Source organism: Callithrix jacchus, chromosome 14 (assembly GCF_049354715.1).
Source record: "Callithrix jacchus isolate 240 chromosome 14, calJac240_pri, whole genome shotgun sequence".
Classification (NCBI taxonomy): domain Eukaryota; kingdom Metazoa; phylum Chordata; class Mammalia; order Primates; family Cebidae; genus Callithrix; species Callithrix jacchus.
In genome coordinates this window covers 26,287,496-26,303,127 of record NC_133515.1, presented here as the reverse complement: position 1 = coordinate 26,303,127, position 15,632 = coordinate 26,287,496, and the positions used below count along the sequence as shown (strand labels likewise).

General features: G+C 37.4%; 1 long non-coding RNA gene across 1 annotated transcript in view; it reads right to left on the bottom strand.

Annotated features, from left to right (window-relative positions):
- LOC108588196 (uncharacterized) overlaps window positions 1–13,711 on the bottom strand; it is a 70,286-nt gene extending 56,575 nt beyond the window's left edge. The window contains exon 1 of the long non-coding RNA XR_013526404.1: window positions 13,587–13,711. This is a non-coding gene — a long non-coding RNA (uncharacterized LOC108588196). The remainder of the gene's footprint in view (window positions 1–13,586) is intronic.
- Between the last annotated feature and the right edge of the window lie 1,921 nt (window positions 13,712–15,632).

The following is a 15,632-nucleotide window of genomic DNA, read 5'->3' as shown; positions in this document are numbered from 1 at the left end:
ACTTTATTACTTTTTTGGTAGGATAAGGTACAAGGATTTTTATCCCTGATAGATAAAAGTAGCTTGAGAATCCCCTTTATTTCAGTAACTTAAATCTAAAAACCTTTGTATTCAAATCCTTAAGTTTAAAAAGAGGAAAACTGTTTTCTAGTCCAAGAGGCCAGTAACAACAACAAAAAAATAGATTTCAGTTATTATGCCATCAAAATATACACCTTGAGCAGACCTGTAGACTTTAGGCTCATTTCCTCTGATTTGCTTCAAGGTATTGAACTCAACTCTTCATTGAAAAAGCTGTTGCAGACCCAAGCCAGAGGATCCCATCAAAGTATTAATAGTTGGTTCTGTGGCTTTTGCTTATGCCTTGGAAAATGTGTGTCATGGAGAGGAGGGTTAGAGAGAAAAGGACACATGGTATGATATATACCTACTCTGTCTTTCTTTCATATCACAGGGTGTAGACACCAAGACTGAATGCGCCCATATCTAGGGATTGGAGAAATACCCCAGAGATGACTGGATGAGGAATGATCTCAATGGAATAATGTGCTTTAGCTAATTGTACATTATTGGATAACCGTGATCAAGGGTTGATTTGGAAAAGGGTATATAAATTATCCACATTCCTTGCAATTGTGAACCCAACTGTAAACAGAATTATACGAATGAACGTATTACAATTTAAAACATAAAATTAGGTTTTACTTTCTGATCTCTTGGGACATCTTTGCCCTTTAATCAAACAAGGATGTGAAATAAAATGATGCATGTTTAAAATGTAATTATTAAATTCTCCAACTATATCATGTATACAAAATAACAGCTAAGAAAAAAATCTTATTCTTTATTGTATTTTTATGAAATTTTATTCATATGGCTTTAGTTTTAGAGACATGAAGATTCTATACTTTTCTTTCATAATGAAGATTACCTTTTCATTTTGTTCAAATCAATAAGAAAAAGTGGCTGCAAATACAAATAAGAAACAGTCACCTACAGACAATGGGATAAGGCTCTGGGAGGACTTTAGGAGGCAGTGAATATACAGTGCATGTGGAATGTGACTCATGGGGGTCAGAAGGTAGACTGGGGTAGGCGTAGGTAGCCCCTAGATGGCTCCCAGTGACAGCAGCCTCCTCCTATTCTTGCTCATGTATAATTCCCTCACCTTGATTGTGGCCTGGATCTAGTGACTCGCTTCTAACAAATAGAATGCCAGAAAGGTGAGTCACTTCTGAGATTAGGTTATAAAAATTGGGTGGCGTCTGTCTTGCTCTCTTTTGCCTCCTTATTCTGAGGGGGGCCAGCTGCCTTGTTGTAAGCACCCTTTGCACAGCCCTATGTGGCAAAGAACTGAGGGTGGCCTCTGGCCAACAGTGAGTAAAGAACTGAGGTTGAGTCTAACAACTCATGAGGACTTGAATCCTGCCAACAACCATGTGAGTGAGCCTGAAAACAGATGAAGCCTTCAGATGACTGCAGACTCAGCCAACACCTTAATTGCAGCCTGAGTGACCCACCTAAATGCTCCCAGATTCCTGTTAAGTTCTGGAGTAAGTTTGGAGTAATTCAGAGCATAATTTACACTCCCCTCAAGTAACTTATGGTCTAATTAAATAAACTAAGCATACAAAGAAAAATAATAGCTAACAAGTATAGTATTTACTATATGCTAGGGATTCTTCTAAGCATTTTGCATTTAATTAATCAATCATTTCAATTAATTAATTTATTGAGACAGGGTCTCACTCTGTCACCCAAACTGGAGTGCAGTGGCTTGATCACAGCTCACTGTAGCCTCAAACTCCCCAGGCTCAGGTGATCCTCCCATCTCAGCCTCCCAAGTAGCTGGGAATACAGGTCCATGTCACCACACCTGGCTAATTTTTGTATTTTTTGTAGAGATGAGGTTTAACATGTTGCCTGGACTGGTAGTCTTGAACTCCTGAACTCAAGTGATCCACCCACCTTAGCCTCCCACAGTGCTGGGATTACAGGCTTGAGCCACTACTCCTAGCCAGTCATTAATCATTTCACCTTTTTTTTTTTTTGAGACAGTGTCTTGCTCTGTCACCAAGGCTGGAGTACAGTGGCATGATCTTGGCTCACTGCAACCTCTGCCTCCCGGGTTCAAGCAATTCTCCTGCCTCAGCCTCCCAAGTAGCTAGAATTACAGGCTTCTGCCACCACGCCCCCATAATTTTTTTTTTTTTCTCGTATTTTCAGTAGAGATGGGCTTTCACCATGTTGGCCAGGTTGGTCTCAAACTCCTGACCTTAAGAGATCCACCTGCCTTGGTCTCCCAAATGCTGAGATTACAGATGTGAGCCACCATGCCCGGCCAATCATTTCATCTTTACGACTCTAGTAGGTATTATTACTGTCACCATTTTATAAAGAAATTAAGGCAACATGAGGTTAAATAACTTGCTCATGGTCATACAGTAGAGCTGAGATTCATACTCAGTTTTGTGCCAGATTTCAAGTTCTTTTGTACTGCCTCTTGCTATTTTATATACCATAATAGAACTATGTATGCTTTATGGAAGTACTACAGCATGAGGAATGATTATATCTGTAGGGTAAAAGGGTTAGATGATTCGCAGACGTGTAAGCAAGATTTGAAAGACAGAGGAAAGGCATTCCAGGCAAATGAAACAACATATGCTAAGGCACAGACTGAATGTTACTATTCCTTTCAAATGTTTGTAATCAAAGTAGTGTGGTCTTCTTCATATTCTGACCTTCATTTCTATTGATAAACATCTCTCTCTGAATTCTAGTAAACCATTACTCTTCAAGAAAAGTGTAATTCCTGATTCTGAACCAAGTGCAATGACAGAGGCTCAGAAAGAGTTGAGAAGAAAAATCACCTTGTTTGTTTTAACACACGTGGTGATTTTGAAGATTAGTAATGGAGGCACTTGTCTCTTGTAGCAACAGAAGCACGGTGCTGACACACTGTCTACGTTCTGTCCACTTGGAGTGCCTACCCACTACAATGCTATCCACTGGTCTTGGGAATAAGTTTCTATATTTAAATGTAACTTTAAATAATCTTGGCCAGGCATGGTGGCTCACACCTGTAATCCCAGCACTTTGGGAGGCTGAGGCAGTGGATCACCTGAGGTCAGAAGTTCAAGACCAGCCTGGTCAACATGGCAAAACCCTATCTCTACTAACAATACAAAACTTAGCTGGGCATGGAGGCACATACCCATAATCTCAGCTACTAGGGAGGCTGAGGCATGAGAATCTCTCGAACTCAGGAGGCGGAGGTTGCAGCGAGCTGAGATTGCACCACTGCACTCCAGCCTGGGGGATAGAGTGAGACTCTTTGTCTCCAAAAATAAAAATAAATAAATAATCTTACATCAGACCCAAACATGATTTTAAAAAATGAAAAAGAAAAAGGGGGTGACTAATTATTCACTGAAAAAAAATTAGAAGAGGCAACACTAAAAACAGAGAGAAGAGGCTAAAGATAACAACAACTAGGGACATAAAAAGAGTGGTTGCCTTTCCCCCCTCATTATCATAATTATCCTTAAAGGGTCATTTAAAATGGTTTTGAGATAATTGTAGATTTAATGCAGTTGTAAGAAATAATGCAGAGAGATCCCAACTATCCTTCACCCAGTTTCCCCCAATGATAATATTTTTCATAACTACAGCACAACATTACAATCAAAAAATTAACATTGATGCATCCTTGGAACTTATTCCATTTTCTTGTTTTACATGCTTACTTACATGCTTTACTTTACACTTGTGCTTACTTACATGCACATGTGCTTACTTCGATTCATTTTCATCATGTGTGTAGAATCATGTGACCACCACAATCAAGGTACAGAACTGTTTTATCACAAGGATCCCTCATGCCATACTTCTATGGCCACAGTCACTTCTATCCCTCTTATTGTCCCCAGTCCCTGGCAACCACTAATCTGTTCTTCCTCTCTACAGTTTTGTCATTTCAAGAATACTATATAAAAAGAATCTTTTGAGACTGGCTTTTTTCACTCAGCGTAATTCCTTTGAGAGTCATCCATGTTGTTGTGGTATTAATAGTTCATTCCAAATTAATGCTGAGTCGTGTTCCATGGTATGGATGTCCCATAGTTTAAAAGTTCACCCCGTGAAGGGCATTTGAGTGGTTCCTTATGTGGGGCTATCACAAATACAGCTTATATGAGCATTTGTGTACAGGTTTTTCTGGGAACATAAGTGCCCAAGAATGTAACTGCTGAATGCATGCTTAGTTTTGTAAATGAAACAAAACAAAACCCCATACTCTGTTCCAGAGTGGTTGTATCTTTTCATACTCCCACTAGCAACGTATAAGTAATCCCAGTTTTTCTGCATCCTCAACAACATTTGATATATCACTATATTTTATTTTAGCCACCCTGATAGGCGTGTAGTAGTATCTCATTGTGGTATATATTTGTATTTTGCTAACAACTAATAATTGTTGAATTCTTTTCATGTCCTTATTTACCATCTGTATAGCCTCTTTAATGAAATGTTATGTTCATGTCATTTGTCTTTTTGTGATTGGATTTATTTTGTACTGTTGAGTTTTGAGAGTTCTATGTATATAGTCTAGAAACAAATCCTTCATAGGATATGTGGATTGCAAAGGGATTATCTCAGCCTGTATTTTTTTTCCAACGTCTTCACAGAATTTTTTGGAGAGCAAAAGTTTTTAATTTTGATAAAGTTCAGTTTAACAACTTTTAATTTTATAGATTGTGCTTTTAGGGTCAAATTTAAGACCTCTTTGTCCAGTCCTATGTTCCAAAGATTTTCATCTATTTTTTCTAAGTTTTACATTAAATGTTTCAATTTTTTTTTTTTTATGCAGACGGAGTCTTACTCTGTTGCCCATGCTGGAGTACAGTGGTGTGATCTCAACTCACTACAACCTCTGCCTCCTGAGTTGAAGTGATTCTCCTGCCTCAGCCTCCCGAGTAGCTGCGATTACAGGAGCCCACCACTACATTGGTTAATTTTAGTACTTTTAATATTTTTGTATTTCACCACGTTGGCCAGGTTGGTCTTGAACTCCTGACCTCAGGTGATCCACTGGCCTTGGCCTCCCAAAATGCTGAGATTACTGGCATGAGCCACTGCACTTGGCCTAAATGTTTTAAATTTAAATCAGTAATCCATTTTGAGTTTAAGTGTGAGACTTAGGTTGAGGTTTTTTGTTTTGTTTTGTTTTGTTTTGTTTTTGCCTATGCATACCCAATAATTCTAGCACTATTTACTGAAAAAGTTATCCTTCTTCTATTGAATTGCTTTTGCACCTTTGTCAAAAATCACTTGAGCATATTTGTGCAGATCTATATCTGAGTGCCTCTATATTTTATTCCATTGATCTGTCTATGTCTGTGACAATCCCGTGCAGTCTTAGTTACTGTATCCTTAGTATATAGTATATATACTATATACTAAGGATATCCTTAGTATATATATATATACTATATACTAAGGATATCCTTAGTATATAGTATATATACTAAAACTAGAATGATTCTTACTACGTTATTCTTCTTTTTCAAAACTGTTTTAGCTATTCTAGGGCCTGCACCTTTCCATATAAATTTTAAGATAAGCTTACCTATATTATAAAACACCTTGCAGAAATTTTGATTGGAATCGCATTAAACCTACAGCAATCCATTTGGGGAGAATTGACATTTTCACTAAATTGAGTGTTCCAATTCACGAACATAGTATGTTTCTCCATTTATTTAGAATAAACTCCACTAAGTCATGGTACAGAATTCTTTTTATATATTGCTAGAATCTATTCATTATTTTGTATTTTTTTTTTTTACTAAGTTCATGAGAGTTAGCGGTCTACAGTTTTCTTTTGGTGTATAATCTTTGGTTTTGGTTTCAGGGTAATACTAGCATCATAAAATGAGTTGGGAAGTATTCCCTCCCCTCATATTTTTTGAGAGATTGCCCAAAACTGGTGTTAGGTCTTCTTTAAAGGTTTGGCAGAATTCTCCAGTGAAAACTGCTGAGCCTGGAGGTTTCTTCTTTGAGAGTTTTAAAATTATGAATTCAATTTCATGAATAGCTATAGCGTTATTCAAACTGTTCCATATTGAGTGACAGTAGTTTGTGTTTTTTGAGTAGTGGATCATTTCATTTAAGTTGTTAAATTTACATGTGTAGAGTTGTACTAGTATTCCCTTATTCTTTGAAGCCTGCAGTGATAGCCCTTGTTTTATTTCTGTTATTGTTAATTAGAATCTTGTGTGTTTTATTCTTTGTCAGTCTTGCTAGAGGCCTGTTTAGTTTTACTGATTTTCTCTATTGTTTTTGTTTTCAATTTCATTGATTTTTTCTTTATTATTTCCTACCTTCTGCTTGCTTTAAGTTTATTTTGCTCTAGTTTTTCTTGTGTCTTAAAATGAGACTTCCTTTTTGACCCATGAATTATTTAGAAATGTGCTGTTTAGTTCCCAAGTGTTTGGAGATTTCCCTGTTATCTTTCTGTTATTGTTTCTGTTTGACTCCCTGGTGCTAATGAACAAAACTTCAATTTCAGTTGAACACATTTCAATTGTTTTATAATTTGTTGAGTTTTTTTCTGTGACTCAGGATATGATCTATGTTGGTATACGTTTCATGGGTACTGAAAAAAATGTGTATTCTGCTATTTTTGGGTAGAGTATTCTATAATGTTGATTAAATCATGTCTGTTGGTGGTAATGCTGAATTTTTTCATATCCTTGCTGATTTTGTCCAGTTGTTCTATCAATTGTTGATAGATGGGTGTTGAAGTCTCCAACTATTATTTTGAATTGATCTATTTCTCCTTCCAGTTCTATCATTTTTTTATTTCACGTATTTTGCTGTTCTATTGTCTAGTGAATACATATTTTGAATTGCCATGTCTTCTTGGTGGATTGACCCTCTTATCATTATATAATGTTTAATTCTGTCACTGGTAATTTTCTTTGCTCTGAAGTCTTCTTTATGTGATATTAATATAGCCATTTATGTTTTCTTTTGATTATGTTTACATATTTTTTTACATTCAACCTGCCTGTATCATTATATTTGAAATGAACTGATTGTAGACATCATAGAGTTGGGTCATGTTTTGTTTTTGTTTTTCTCTTTTAAGTCAGGGTCTCACTATGCTGCCTAGGCTGGTCTCAAACTCCTGGGCTAATGTGATCCTCCTGACTCAGCCTATTGAGTAGCTGGGATTACAGGTATACACCACAGCAGCTAGCTTTTAATCTACTCTGACACTCTCATCTTTTGATTGGTGTATTTGCAAATGTACATTTATGTTTAATGTAATTACATATTAGGGCTTATGTATGCTATTTTTTTGTTTCTGTGTGTTCTCTTTGTTTTCATTTGCCAATTTCTTTTTTCTTGCCATGCTGTGGGTTACTTGTTCAATTATCACCACTATCCATTTCCAGAATCTCTGCATCATCCCAAACAAAAACTCTCTACCCATTGAACAATAATACCCCTCCCCCTTTATCTACAGTGTTTTTATTGCACCCCTTGGAATATCTTTTTAGTGGTTGCTCTGAGTTTTACATTACATATATATTCATTGCAGTCTACTGGTGTCATCACTTTACCAGTTCAAGATTAATTAGAAACTTTACCTCCCTTTACATTATTGCCCTGTTTATAATTGTCTTAAATATTCTCTCTACATATTTAGAACTACATCAAACAATGCTATAAATTTTTTTCTTTTTGAGATAGAGTCTTGCTCTGTCACCCAGGCTGGAGTGCAATGGTGCAATCGCAGCTCACTATAACCTCCGCCTCCTGGGTTCAAGTGGTTCTCCTCCCTCAGCCTCCTGAGTAACTGAGACTACAGGCACCCACCACAAAGCCTGGCTAATTTTTTTTCGTTTTCTTTTTTGTAGAGACAGGGTTTCACTGTGTTAGCCAGGATGTTCTCAAATTCCTGACCTCATGATCTGCCTACCTCAGCCCCCCAAAGTGCTGGGACTGCAGGCATGAGCCACCACACCTGGCCACAATGCTATAATTTTTGTTTCAACTATCAATTTAGAAATTTTAGGCAGGGCACGGTGGCTCAAGCCTGTAATTCCAGCACTTTGGGAGGCCGAGGCAGGTGGATCACGAGGTCAATAGATGGAGTCCATCTTGGTCAACATGGTGAAACTCCGTCTCTACTAAAAATACAAAAAATTAGCTGGGCATGGTGGCGTGTGCCTGTAATCCCAACTACTCAGGAGGTGGAGGCAGGAGAATTGCCTGAACCCAGGAGGCAGAGGTTGTGGTGAGCCGAGATCGTGCCATTGCACTCCAGCCTGAGTAACAAGAGCAAAACTCCGTCTCAAAAAAAAAAAAAAAAAAAAAAAAATTTAGAAATTTTAAAAACTGAAGAGGAGGAAAGTTTATTGTATATACCCATATTTTTTCTGTGTTTTTCCTTCCTGATTTTCTGAGTTTCCTTCTTTTATAATTTGCTTTCTGTTTAGAAAATTTTTTTAGCCATTTTTTTTTTCGTAGATAAGCTGGTGACAAATTCTCTTATCTTTCCTTCATTTGAGATGTCTTTGTTTCCCTTTCATTACTGAAGAACATTTTCACTGGACATTGGATATTGGGTAGATCATTCTTTTAGTTCATTACTTAAAGAATATTATGCCACTTTCTTCTGGTCTCCATGGTTTCAGGTTAAAAATATGCTGTCACTTGAATTGGTTTTCCCCTATCAATAATGCACCATTTCTCTCTGGCTGTTTTCAGTATCAATATTTTTTTCTTTATCTTCAACCTTCAGAAGTTTAATTATCATGTGTCTTGGCATCATCGATTTCTTTAGGTTTATCCTACTGGAGATTTGTTCAGCTTCCTGAATCTGAAGGTTCGTCTCTTTTGCCAAGTAAGGGGAATTTTCAGCTACTCTTTGAACATTTTCTTTTTCCTTTTAAATATCCTGCAGATCCTTGAGAGCCTGTTCACTCTTTTCCCTATCTCTGTTGTTTAGATTGGGTAAGTTCTACCGGTCTGTCCTCAATCCACTGATTCTATCCCATGGTATCTTCACTCTACTATTGAGCCCATACAGCAAGTTTTAAAATTTTACTTGTACCTTCCTGTTTTCTGTTCTATAATTTTCATTTAGTTCTTTAATAAATTTTATTTTTTTTGCTGGGTTTAAAATTTTTGTTTCAAGAGAATTTCGATGATTATTGAAGCATTTTATTATGCTATTTTAATATGATTGTTAGATAATTTCAACACTTGATTTATCTCATCATTTGACAGCTGTTGATAGCTTTTCTCATCTGTGTTGTGATTTTCCTGCTTCTTGGATGAATGATTTTTTATTGTATTCTGTATATTTTGGATAGCATATTATAAGACTTTGGATCTGTATCCTATTTAATTCTTCTTTCCTCTTCTTCCTTCTTCTTGTTCTCCTTTTTCTTCGCAGGCCCTCTGGGCCCCGATGACAGTACCTTAGCAAAACTGAAGAACTAACTCACATGGCCTTATTGTAAATGGTGGGCTGTAAGTTCAGCTCTCCTATTGCTCCACTGACAACTTTTTTTTTTTAGTCTGTGCCTATTCATGGTGCAGGGCTGCAGACTTCTACAGTGCCTTGTCTGAAATTTGGGAGGAAATGAGGAAACTAAGGAACTTCCCACATGTCATTCCTCAAGTCTTGAGATCCCTAGGCAGTCTGACTTCTTTCTGCCTTTCAAAGTCTTCCTATATTTGTTTTTTTGTGTTATGTCCAGGTTTATCTGGGAGGGCCTAGGAAAAATGGGACTACTCTATATTGGCAGAACTAGAAGTCTCAAAAGGCCATTTTTATTTTATTTTTTGAGACAGGGTGTAGCTCTGTTGCCTGGGCTGGAGTGCAGTGTTGTGATTTCAGCTTACTGCAACCTATACCTCCTGGACTCAAGTCATCCTTCTACCTCAGCCTACCAAGCAGCTGGAACTACAGGCACATGCCACCATATCCTGCTACTTTTTTGCATTTTTTGTAGAAATGGTGTTTCACCATGGTGCTCAGGCTGATCTTGAACTCCTGAGTTCAAGCAGTCTGCTCACCTTGGCCTTCCAAAGTGCTCAGATTACAGGTGTGAGCCACGGTGCCAGACCTCAAAAGGCCATTTTTAAACACTTGCTTTAGTTTACTGCCTAGAGTCTCCTCCAAATTGTTAAAAACCATGAATCTTGTACTTTATAAATTTATATCCCAAACCTTACCCTGCACAGATACACAATAAGGTACATAAACAGGCTGAATCACATACATAAGAAGACTTCCAGTTTCCAGTTCATGTAAAGAGTTTTAAAGTCATCCCTCCATCCTAACAACAAGTAAAAAACTGATCAAACTCTTCTTAGATTTTGTTTTGTTTTGAGACAGGGTCTCTTTTTGCCCAGACTGAGTGTGGGGGCATGATTATGGCTCACTGCAGCCTCAACTTCCTGGGCTCAAGCAATCCTCCTGCCTCAGCCTCCTGAGTAGCTGGGACTAGAGGCACACATCACCACGCCTGGCTAATTTTTTTTTTTTTTTTTTTTTTGTAGAGGTGGTTTTCACCATGTTGCTTAGGCTGATATTCTTAGATTCTTTCAAGAAGTGAGGTAACAGGGCAAACTTCTGCCTCCTAAGCTGGAGGGTCAGATAGGCAGATACAGAGAATTACAACATGCTGGAGCAGAAACTCAGAAATAGAAATCTCTGAGTGAAGCAGTACTTCTGAGGAAAACCTGAACTGCAATTGAGGAAATGCTGAGACTCAGTGGACACGTCTGAGAGTTAAAAACCCTAGGATGGGGTGGTGGGGGGAGGCTGTCATAGAAGGTCCTCACACTTGTGTGGGGTTTACCTCTTGGAGCTTTGGGAGGTTCTCACAGTGAATATCAGAGAAAAATCTATGCTTCTGGAAGGAGAAATGAAAATTTTATTTTGAAATATTCCAAAGCATTCAATGATAGAAAAAAAAAAATCTCAAAAGAGCCAGAGGAGAAAAGTACCTTACCTAAAAAAGAGCAAAGATAAGAATTATATCAGGACTTCTCAGAAATCCTGCAAGCAAGAAGAGAGTAGAATGATATTTGAAGTGTTGAAAAAAAAAGCCAATGTAGAATTCTGTATCCTGTGGAATTATCCCTCAAAAACGAAGAAGAAATAAACATTTTCTCAGACAAAAATTGAGGGAATTTGTTGCAAGTAGATCTGCCTTGCAAGAAATGTTAAAAAAATATTATTCAGAGAAAAAGAAAATGATGTAGGTCAGAAATTCAGATCTACATGAAGAAAAAGAGAACAATAGAGAAAGAATAATTGAAAATAAAGTAAAAAACTTTGCTTATTCTTAGTTGATCTAACAGGTAAGAGTTTATTCAAAATGATAGCAATGGTGTATCGAATGGTTATTGTTTATATATTAATGAAATGAATGACAGCAGTTATATAAGGGACTGGAGGGAATAATTAGGAATATTTCATTATTATAAAGTATTTGCACTACCCATGAAAAGGTACAGTGCTATATGAAAGCGGACTTGGATTAGTTGTATATGCATATTGCACACTTTAGAGCAACTACTCGAAGTTGAAAAAAGAAGTACAATTCATATGCTAAGAAAGGAAAGAGAAAAAGTGAAATCCTAAGAGGAAATAATAGCACCCTACACTTCTATGGGGCTTCATGGTTTATGAGCACTTAAAAAATTACATATATAAAAATATGTGTATATTTTAAAATATATATGTAATTTAAAAATACATACGTAATTTTAAAATATATACTCAACAATGTCTACTTCACCTACCTTGTAACACTGATATATATTCTCTCAACAATGTTGCAATGTGAGTGGAGTAGATCTTGTTATGAAAATAATAATAATAATTAAAAACCCAACGACGTTTGGTTAAGGTTCTTGCCTCAGGTTAAAAAGCTGGTAAGAGGCCGGGCGCGGTGGCTCAAGCCTGTAATAGCACTTTGGGAGGCCGAGGCGGGTGGATCACGAGGTCAAGAGATCGAGACCATCCTGGTCAATTTGGAGAAACCCCGTCTCTACTAAAAATGCAAAAAATTAGCTGGGCATGGTGGCGCGTGCCTGTAATCCCAGCTACTAAGGAGGCTGAGGCAGGAGAATTGCCTGAACCCAGGAGGTGGAGGTTGCGGTGAGCCGAGATCGCGCCATTGCACTCCAGCCTAGGTAACAACAGCGAAACTCCGTCTCAAAAAAAAAAAAAAAAAAAAAAAAAAAGCTGGTAAGAGAAAATGTTAACAATTGTTGTAAATTTTAGCCCTGTGCTCCTATTGGCATGCTACCTAGAATAAATTATCCTCCTTTATTCTACTGGACATAGCATGCTGAACAAGTTATCACGGAGCATAATTTTGCCTTTTGAAGTACAGTGACTTACAAGTTTTAGAGTCAGAAAGATTTGAATTTAAATTCCAGCTCTAGTACTTAATCAGCTGTGTAATCTTGGATAAATTACTTATCCCCTCTGTGCCTCAATTTCTTCATCTATGACACAGGGATAATAATCCAAATATTATTTACTTTAAAAGGTTTTTTGAGGACGGAGATAATCACACATTTAAAGCAGAATGCCTACCATGTTATAAGCACTCATAAATTGTAGCTATTTATTAAAACCAAAATAAAAAATCCACACCAAAACAAAAAAAAACAAACCTCACTGCGTTTCCATAATGAGGAAGTAATGATTCAGACTCCAAGCTTTCAAAACAGGAAAGGTGCCTCTGTCTATTCCTGTTTGGTTGTGTTGCATCTCACGTGTTATTTAATAAGCCCTGGCATCTCTTTAATTTTAGAACTGGAAGGAACTTAAAGGTCATCTATTCCAAGCTTCTCATTTCATAGATAAAGAAGCTGAGGCCGAGAGAGGTTGAATGAACTACTTCAAGATTATAGTGCTAGCACCCTTCCTGCTACAGCTGGTAAAGGACACCAACAGTGAGCAGAAAACCTAAGAAAAACATCCAGATTCCAGAAAGGAAAAGATTCAGACAAAAAAACCTGAGACAGCAGGTTTCAAAAGGTATAAATAACCCCCTACAGGCTAAGCACCCAGGTATAAGGGCAGTGCCTACAAACTATACTCATGGAAGTCTATGGGGTCCTCATGGAAGTTTATGAGGGGGTAATTTAACTGGTAGGCAACCAGACTAGAACTGCCCTGGCCTTGGTGAGTGGTGAAGGCCACAGTGAGGAGGGCTTCACAGCTTAGGAGAGGCTAGTGAATCTGAAGGATGGGGATGGTGTACACTGAAGTACACTACTGTCAATACTGCATATCCAATCCTTAAGAGTCAATCACAACAGTGAGCAAGTATCATTCATCCAGCCAGCAAACAGGCCCCAAACCACACAGGTGACACAAAAGATGTATAATACATTCAGATCAAGACTTTTTGCTAATAGTTGTGCTTTCAACCATTTCTTCAACTGGTCATAGCAGCAATTCCCAGAAATATCTCAGACATATACATTTTTTACTTGAAAATGATAAAAATGTGCCAGGTACAGTGGGTGGCTCATACCTGTAATCTCAACTGCTTGGGAGGCTGAAGCAGGAGGATGGCTTGAGCCTAGGAGCTTAAGACTGCAGTGAGCCATAATTGCACCACTGCCCTCCAGCCTGGGTGACACAGGGAGAGAGACTCCTAGAAAACAAACCAAAACAAGATAAAAACTGATTTAAGTGAGAAGAAATGCTATTTTTTGCAATTCAGTATTTCTTTTAATAACACATTTTGTCAGTTTACTCTTACTTTTATATTAGTTGTGAGCTAGAGTAGTCAAGAAATTAGTAAGGTCTTTGACAACCTTGCTGATTTATTTTTATTAATATAATTATAAACGTAGCCTTTCTTACCCTTATCTTAAGTTGTATTTTGCATAAAAGCAGAGGGTTTTGAAAAATATAATTTCTCAAATTCGAGAGATGAAATTTTGTCTTTTTCTTTTTTTTTTTTTTGAGACGGAGTTTCGCTGTTGTTACCCAGACTGGAGTGCAATGGCACGATCTCAGCTCACTGCAACCTCCGCCTCCTGGGTTCAAGCAATTCTTCTGCTTCAGCCTCCCAAGTAGCTGGGACTACAGGCGTGCACCACCATGCCCAGCTAATTTTTGTATTTTTAGTAGAGATGGGGTTTCACCTTGTTGACCAGGATGGATCGATCTCTGGACCTCATGATCCACCTGCCTCAGCCTCTCAAAGTACTGAGATTACAGGGGTGAGCCACCGCGCCCGGCTGAAATTTTGCCTTTTTCTATCTTGTCTCTCCCAGGTTTAAGTCTTCTAAGAATAAATCAAAGTGAGAAGAATATGTATGAGATATGTTGAATAAGCTATTAGCTAGTGTAACCACTATTCAGAATTTCAAAAAGATGTCAAAAGCAGTTCTAAAAACTGTTTTTGTTGTTGTTGAAGAAATGTTAAGAGGACAACAAAGCTTGTTTACAAAATAGTAAATAGTTCAAGGCTAACCTGAGCAACCTCATAAGTTCAAATTGATTGGCAAAAAAAAAAAACACAAAAAACAAAATAGTAAATACAATTAGAGTTTTCTTTCATAAAAATGTGTCTATGAGTTGATGTGTATGCACAAAAAAGAACAAATTTGTGGAAATTCACCCTGAATGTTAAAACTGATTTTCTTTTCTTTTTCTAGGTCTTGGGCTTTCACGGGACTTTTATTTGTTTACTTATTTGTATTTTCTAATTTTCCTACAATAAATATGTGTTTTGGGTGAAAGACAGAAGGTTTTCTTTTTCCTTTTTTTTTTTAATGTTTACTTAAATTTTACAGAGTCAAATTTGGAGTTGGGGGGGAAGAGCAAAGTCCAGAATGAGTGTCAGTTAAAGCCTCTCCAGGCTGAACAGCATGTGGGGGCAGAAGTCCACTTGACACTACAGTAGGACTTTCTGTTTGTGTGTGTGTATGAGTTCTTTTTTGTTGTGTGATGAAAATGCAATTATAGAAAAATAATTTGCAGTTGCTCTGACAATTAAATTTGTTTCTCTGCTGTTTCCAGAGGTGCTTCTTTGACAATTCATAGTTTAGGTTTAAAGCACTTAAGCGCTGTATAGAAAGGGCCAATAAAAGTAAAGAGGGAACATAAATCTCTGCTCTTTCAAGTACTATTTTTCTCTCCCAGCTAACTCTGAAGCCTATTCTCTAATTTGTGTATTCTCTTTTCTTTAACAAACTTTTTTCATGCTGATTAAATCAGGGAAGATAAAAAGAAGTCAGCTCTGATCTGGAAGCTGATAGTCAACAAGGCACATGTTGGAAAAGTTAACTAAAAATATGGGGGCAGTATGCACTAAGGCATGAAATGACTTACAGAGGTGTTATAGCAGTTAAAGGTAGGGCTGGTAACTTTACTGCGGTCATGATCTAGAGCAGCACTTTTCAATAAAACTTTCCACAGTGATGGAAATATTTATTTCAAGCTAATTAATACAGTAGCCACCAGCCACATGTGGTTATTTGAAATATGGTTAGCACAAGTGAGGAACTTTTTAATTACCTAGCTTAAATTTCAATTTAAATAGCTGCATATAAGCCAGGCCTGGTGG